Below are 8132 nucleotides of genomic sequence, written 5' to 3' on the forward strand. Positions count from 1 at the left end.
ACACTACTTGCTTATTATTGATATACCAGTATAGTCTACACAACTCTCTAGATGTTTGAACGTGTGGCTCCGAAGAGGAGCCGGATTGATGGTGATATTGGCTGAAGGGGAGGGAGGCCCTTTATTTACTTCTTCTCAGTCTTCTTGGGAAGGAGCACGGCCTGAATGTTGGGCAGCACGCCACCCTGTGCAATGGTGACTCCGGAGAGGAGCTTGTTAAGTTCCTCGTCGTTGCGGATGGCCAGCTGCAGGTGACGTGGGATGATGCGAGTCTTCTTGTTGTCACGGGCGGCATTGCCGGCAAGCTCAAGGACTTCAGCAGCCAGGTACTCCATAACTGCCGCAAGGTACACGGGGGCACCAGCACCCACGCGCTCGGCGTAGTTGCCTTTCCTTAGAAGGCGATGAATCCTGCCGACCGGGAACTGGAGTCCAGCACGACTGGAACGGGACTTTGACTTTCCCTTCACCTTTCCTCCCTTGCCGCGTCCAGACATGATAATGGATGTTGTGGTAGTAGTAGTAGTAGTAGTAGTTGTTGTTGTTGGTGATAAATGAGGAGCGCGAGTACTCTAACCTCGTCGGTAGCTCTGCGAGCAAGTAGTGAATTTTGGGAAAAACGGCTATATATACGCGAGATCAGATCGGCCCAGAGCGCGTCTGGACCAATCAGGACGCTCGCTGAGGTGGCGACTCCTGATCCTGAGTAGGCACGCTAATATATATACCACTTTTCAACTGAGAAAACGCACACAGAGACCACTCAGCCGCCGTGGAGTACAGACGTCTTGCACCGCACTCCTGTCGTCCGCCCAGCTGTTCTTGTCCGTAGGACAAGAACAATCCTCGGCCAGTCCTCTTGCTGTTCGCACTCGGCTGAGAGCATTGCTTTCAGCCAATCAGCGACCGGCCGCCCGCCCCACTTTCAGCCTTGTGCGGCTCACTAGGCAACTAGACCTCGTGGAGTGAAGACTACACACATCTCTTCCACTTGACTCAGTGCGTGACTGAGTGCGGGAGAGGCAGGGTTCATCTCTGCAGTGCTCAGGCTTCACTTGGGCACATCGCTGCGCCTCTGCGACCCTGATATCCAGGTTTCCTTCCTCCTCCACCAAGAAACACTCCACGACCCCCAGTGCTCCGGATTTATTCCTTCAGCGACCTGGACTCAAACTCCAGTGCACAGTGTTTGCTCTTCAGCGGTCTTTCGCTTCAGTGTTCCCCAGTGTACCAACAGTGTTCCCCAGTGTTGTGCTCCCTCCATAGAATGCCCCAGCATCCAGGACATTCCATACAGTGCGGGTGTATTGTTTTGCATGGATAAACTGTAGTGAAGTGTTTGCGAAGTGAGCGAGTGTCTGTGTAGTGAAGTGAAGTGTGCCCCCAGTGCAGTGTTCTCCCGAGTGTGCGTATGCAGGGTTAAGCTTCGACTCCGGTCAGGCGCTGGACGGGTGACCGCCCGCTCCCCCCAGTGCCTAGGATTAGCCCCAACAGTGTGTGTGTTAGTGCTGTGCAGCAAGACCTTGGTGAAGTATTAGTGTTGTGTGCCCAGTGCAGTGCTTCTTACGCAGCTCCGGCTGCGTTAGTGCACACCAAGTGTGCAGTGCTGTGCCCCGGCGTAAGGAATCCTCGCCACGGGGCATGGGTGACCAGCCCGTTTTTAGGCGGCTGCTGCGCAGGCTCTGACCGGCATCATGGGCCGAGTCAGAATAAAACACCCCAACCCCAGAGACATTGGGGTGCGCCGGCGCCTCCTCGCCCTCCTGGCCCCGACCATCAAGGTTACTAGGCTTATACCGGCCAGTGACGCTGTGGTGGTTCTCACACCCACAGACAAGGACGCCGATGCTATCTTCCAGGATGGCATGCCTGCTCGACTGTCTGGTGATGGATTCACCCCCCTGTTGCCCCCTGAGCTCCGAGCACAGCGCACGGTGATCTGCTCAGGACTGGACGAACTTATATATGAGCACACGGCGGAGGAAATCGCCGACGAAGTAGGAAGCCAGCATGATTGGGCCGCCGTGGAGGGTGTTTTCAAGTTCCCTCGCTCACCCACCATGAAGATAACCTTCACGCGTGCAGATATGGCCACGAAGGCTCTGACAGAAGGCTTGCACCTTTTTTGTATCCACGTGCCAGGGCACCAGTTGCGGCAGGAGACATACACACCTCTCCTGACCTGTAATAGGTGCAACGCCGTGGAAGAACACCACACCAGGAGCTGCCCCCACCCAGCGGATTACGTCCGGTGTTCTGAGTGCGGCAGCCGGGAACACACCTTCAGGAACTGTTCTGCCACAACAAAATCATGCCTCAACTGCGGAGGGGACCACAGCGCCAGAGCCATGCGGTGTCCCACCCGCAAGGAGGCCCTGAAGAAGAAGGAGGAGGCGATGCGCCAGGCTCGCATCAAGCCAGGCGTATCATTCGCTCAGACGACGTCTGCCTCGCTCCCGGCCACACCCCAACCCCCCAACCTTGGACCTATCGACCCCACCAAGTCGCTGACCGGATTGATGTGCTTGCTTCACGCACATCTTTCCAATGTGGCCTCTCCAGGGTGCTTCCAACAGACTCTCTCAGCGAGTCTTGCCGAGAATGGTCTGCCCAACGTGAAGCTTCCTCCACCGCCACCTCTTCAAGCTCCGGATGCCTTCGCCAGGGCTGTCTCCCTTGCGACCTCCCTGGCCGCTCCCACAGCACCTCCAGTCTCCACACCTTCCACCACCGCCCAAGGCGCCACAGAAGACTCCGCTTCCGCTGCCTCCTCAGCCTCAGAGGACTCTGAGGACGAGGACGACCAGCAAAACGACGTCGAGGTCATCAGGTTTGGCTTCATGGCCAAGACAGATAAGAGGAAGACCCCCAACACCCGGAGGGAGTTCAACCATGCTCTCCGTCATGGGGCACTGGTACTCTGCCACACTGGGCCTTCAGGAGCGGAGGAAGCGGTCTTAGACCACGTGAAGGAGAACCTAGACTCCCTCACGGACTGGACCATCTACTCCACCGAAGACCACGAACGCGCAAAGAAGGCTCCCCGGCAAATTGTGGCGGACTTACTCCCCGGTAGGCTGTCTGTAACACGCGAATAATGCCCCGTCTCCGAGTAATCCAGCACAATGTACTCCATTGGGACACACGTAAGTTTGACCTTACTAACACATATAGACAATTTGACCCTGACGTTGTTCTCATCAACAGCCACGGACTGCGCGACGAGACTAGACTTAAGATCCCTGGATTTAGGATATACCAACAGAACGTCAGTAACGAAATAAATGACGGAGTGGCAATTGCTATAAAGTCTCACACACGACACAAAGTCCATGGCGACTTTTTGTCGGAGACGTTAGCTATCGAAATTGAAACAATAGACGGACCCCTCCTTATTGCCACCAGCTACCTCCCTCCCCGCAGACCTTACCTTCCCCATCCTGACTTCCTCCGACTCCTCCGCAGACAGACACCTGTTTTCCTTGTCGGGGACTTGAACGCCCGACATCCCTATTTAGGATACACTACTTCCAACCAGGTAGGGAGAGACATAGTAGACTATCTTCGACGACAGACTGCACTCCATATCGGCCCTTTCTTTCCCACCTACTTTGATTTTCGGACTGCCTCAACTCCTGACATAGCTCTAACTAACAGGGTGAATTTTCTTCATTACTCCTTCACGCCTGGACCTCTGACGACTAGTGACCACATACCTACTATCCTCGATATTTCCACCTCCCCGCTCCTCATCCCTAGTGTCAGGAGGTATAACTATAAAAGAGTAAACTGGGACGCGTTTTCTGAGGACGACGCCCTACAGATGACAGACCTACCAGACGTGACCTACGGCACCCTGGAGGACATTGACGCAGCACTAGAGACATGGATGACCACAGTCAAGACCACTGCCGACAGACACATACCCCTGACCTCCCACAAAATTAGGTCCGCCCCAAGACCCTCCCGAACGACGCAGCTGCTGCGGATTCAATTCCAGGCGCTACGTGACAGAGCGAGCCAGAGAGGCTGGACTTACGATGAGTACAGGCAGTACAGACATGTTAAAGCTATACTGCACGACTCGCGACAAACAGAAGCTAGGACGCACTGGGGGAGGAAGTTGGCAAGCTTAGCTGCCAACCACCGTGATCCCAGGAAGTTTTGGAGAGAAATCAAGTGTCTCTCAGGTAGAACGACAGGACCAGACGCGTACCTAATAGACATTACAGGTGACAAGAAGTTCACGAACGAGGAAAAAGAACACCTTTTCACGTCCATTTGGGACCGTGTGTACAGAGAGGACTACGACGACGACTTTGACGACAATGACCATGTGCTGGATTACATGGCACATGCCGTGTACAGAACCTACCCGTTCGACTCTGCTGATCCTGCCCGTCTCACAGGTACCTCCCCACTGGACTGTTTTATTTCCGCTCAGGAGATGGCTGCCGCGATCAAATGTGGCAAGCCGACTAGCCCTGGCGGCAGCAAGATAAACAAGACTATACTCTCTTATCTTCCAGCTTCGGCGCTAGCCAGATTAAGGGCAATCTTCAATGCGGCGCTCTCAGCAGGATATTTCCCGGACGGATTCAAGCAGGCGGAGATGAGGATGATTCCTAAGGCCGGCAAGACTCCGACTCGTCCGGAGAACTACCGCCCCATCTCCCTGCTGGAGGTACCGGGGAAGCTGCTGGAGAGGGTTGTCTCCGCTCGGCTGCGCACCTATCTGGAGACGGGAAACCATCTACACCCAGCGCAGTATGGTTTCCGGAGCGGCAGGGGCACTGTCCATGCCATCGCTCTGGCAACCGAGACCATCGCCATACACCAGGCCAATAGGTACCGCTGTAACTTGGTGCTGCGGGACGTGAGTAAGGCGTTTGACCGTGTCTGGCACCTTGGGCTGAAGTACAAGCTCCTTCACCTGGGGCTGCCTGCACCGGTTGAGCGCCTTCTCTGTGACTTCCTGGACGACAGGACGGCGAGGGTGAGGGTAGGGGGCCACCTCGGTCCAGCTTTTCCCCTCGCCACAGGAGTTCCGCAGGGCAGTGTGCTGTCGCCCACCCTGTACAGCATTTATACCAGCGATTGTCCAGCCTCAGAGGCTGGTATCAATTTACTGTATGCTGACGATGTCTCCCAGATTATTTTCCACCCAGGTCGCTCCAGCTTGATGACGAACGCCCGCACTGCCAGAGAGATCGCCCGCATCAATGCCTTCGAGAGGGAGTGGAGGATCAGGACAAACCTGGCCAAGTTTAAGGTCGTCCCCCTCGCCACAAAGACCCCCGCCCCACTGCTAGTGGATGGGGATGAGGTTGAGTTTAGCCCCAGGGGCACCCTCCTGGGGCTCTCCATATCCACAACTGGGTACACTTCACACGTGTCCCAGAGAGTGGCAAAAGCGAAGTCGGCCCTCACCAGGCTGTACCGCTTCAGGGATCTGACCACTGGTCTCAAGCTCCACCTAATAAAGGCTTTGATTTTGCCCATTCTAACTTATCAACCTATTCCCTTGCATGCTCTCTCTAAAACAGCCATCAGCAAGCTTCAGCGGGTCCAGAACAACGCCCTGAGGTTCGCCTTCGTCACCAGATGGGACGACTTTGTCACCTCGGCTGCTCTTCACGAAGCCGCATCCCTCCCAGCCCTGAACGTCCGCCTTCACGATATGGCCGCCAGGGTTTGGGAACAGATGGATGCCGAGGAATGGGATCAGTTCCAGGCGCTGAGGACACAGCACGACGAGGCTCTACCCCGGGAACACGCCGGGTTCCCCAGGAGTCTTCGCCGAGTGCAAGACCCGCCTCCCGAACCCCGATACAGGTGAATGTTATATTTCCGTAACTCATTCCCCTATTAAATTCACAATCTACCTGTATCACTACTAGAAATTAGTCACTCTCCCCCCAAGCACTCTTTTACTGCTAGATAATTTGTCCGCAGATCACGCCATTATCATCACCGACTGCTGACTGAGAGAGAGCGAGCATCTGTCCTTCTCCTTCTGAGAGTAGAGGTACCGTGACGACAGTGGTGGACTGCAGCTAGCCACTAAGAGATCTGCCAGGCCTGATGACGCCCCCGGCGACACCGACGGCATACCCAGTGGTGGTTCCAGCATCGCGAACTTCCCCTCGCCCCCCCGCGCCCCGAGTCGCCGAGGGACCGGCCGACGTCCTGGCGAGGGGTAATCGTCCTCCGGGGTAGCCTGCTCAGCCCCCGGCAGCGGGACCGAGTTCGGGAAACGCACAGCTGAGGGGTTGGCTGGGGCTGACGGCGCCGCAGGCGTCGCCGAAGGCCTCCCCTTTGAACTCCCCCCCGAACCACCGACAGCGACTCCTAGAACCTCCGACATCGACCCGCGCCCAAGACACCTGCCCACCACCCTCTCCCCCGTCGCAGGACTCCCGAAATAATCGAGTGTATCGTTACAGTGCACAGTGAACATCCACGCGTGTTCTGTGACTCTCATGTTTATTTTGTACGTGATATTGTGACGATTTTTGCTCCCTCGTGTCTTATTTCTTCTTAAGCATTATGTACTCCTTAACGTTTCTACTGTGTCCCTCTGCATTTGACTCTCATGTTTATTTTGTACAAGCTATTGTGACAATTTTTGCTCCCTCGTGTCTTATTTCTTCTTAAGCATTATGTACTCCTTAACGGTTCTACTGTGTCCCTCTGCATTCTTTTTTCCTCCTCTCGATGTTTCCTCCCTTCTACCTTCGTCCCCCTAACTTCACCTCTCTTAAGCTAGTGCATCTCTCTTACCATCCTCTTCTTGCACCGCCTTCTCCAAACAATCTACTTTATGTGTGTCTTCTAGTTGCCCTTTACGACTCACCTGCTAACTCAGGTTTCCACCAAGAACTCATGTTCTGTAAATATTTTATGTCATTGCAACGTACTTGTAAATGTTATGTAAATATTATATGTAACCCTCCCCCACTCTATTCTATCTCACAGCAGTGCGGGTGGTTTTCCTCCGGGGACTCCGGTTTCCACCCTACAAATCGCTCTTGTACTGCCCTGTGACACTCATTACTTTACAGTAGCAAGCCTGACCGCCCGGCAACTTTTTTTCTCCCACTGTACTTCTATTTCTCCTCACTTTTTCTTCCCTGTGTACCAGTCTTGGTACACACACTGCCCCTTCTTGTAACACCCCCCTTTTTCTAAATAAAAACTTGAAACTTGAAACTTGAAAACGCACACTCGTTCTCACAGCAGTACGGCGACACTATGCCTCCCAAAGCATCAGGAAAGGCTGCCAAGAAAGCTGGCAAGGCACAGAAGGCCATTGCCAAGGGCGACAAGAAGAAGAAGCGCAGGAGGAAGGAGAGCTACTCCATCTACATCTACAAGGTGCTCAAGCAAGTCCACCCAGACACTGGCGTGTCCTCCAAGGCCATGTCAATCATGAACTCGTTCGTGAATGACATTTTCGAGCGCATCGCTGCCGAGGCATCCCGCCTGGCACACTATAACAAGCGCTCCACCATCACCAGCCGGGAAATCCAGACCGCTGTCCGTCTTCTTCTGCCTGGTGAACTGGCAAAACACGCTGTTTCTGAAGGCACCAAGGCTGTTACCAAGTATACCTCCTCCAAGTAAACAGGCGGCCAGTATACTGCTGCCAGTATAAAATAATACCCGGCTCCATTGGAGCCACACTTGAAAAGGAAAAAAGATACGATATAGACAAATGCATTATTATTATAATTATTGTTATTATTATTAATATTATTATTATTATTATTTTTATTATTATTATTATTATTATTATTATTATTATTATTATTATCATTATTAATAATATTAATATTGTTGTTTTTATTATGATTATTATTATAATAATTATTGTATCATTATTATTATTATTATTATTATTATTATTATTATGCTTATTATTATCGTGATTATTATTCTGTGGAGATAAAGAAAAGATAAAAAAAAAATAGAGATAAAGAAAGATAAAAATTCTCCCAAGTGAAAGAGATATGGCCATGGAAGAGGGAATAATAATAATAATATAAAAAAAAAAAAAGGGGGGAAGGATATTGAGTTGAAAGTCGATACCTGATACTGAAAGATGGAAAATAAATATTTTCTTCCACAAA

Source organism: Scylla paramamosain, chromosome 17 (genome assembly GCF_035594125.1).
Source record: "Scylla paramamosain isolate STU-SP2022 chromosome 17, ASM3559412v1, whole genome shotgun sequence".
NCBI classification, from domain to species: Eukaryota; Metazoa; Arthropoda; class Malacostraca; order Decapoda; family Portunidae; genus Scylla; species Scylla paramamosain.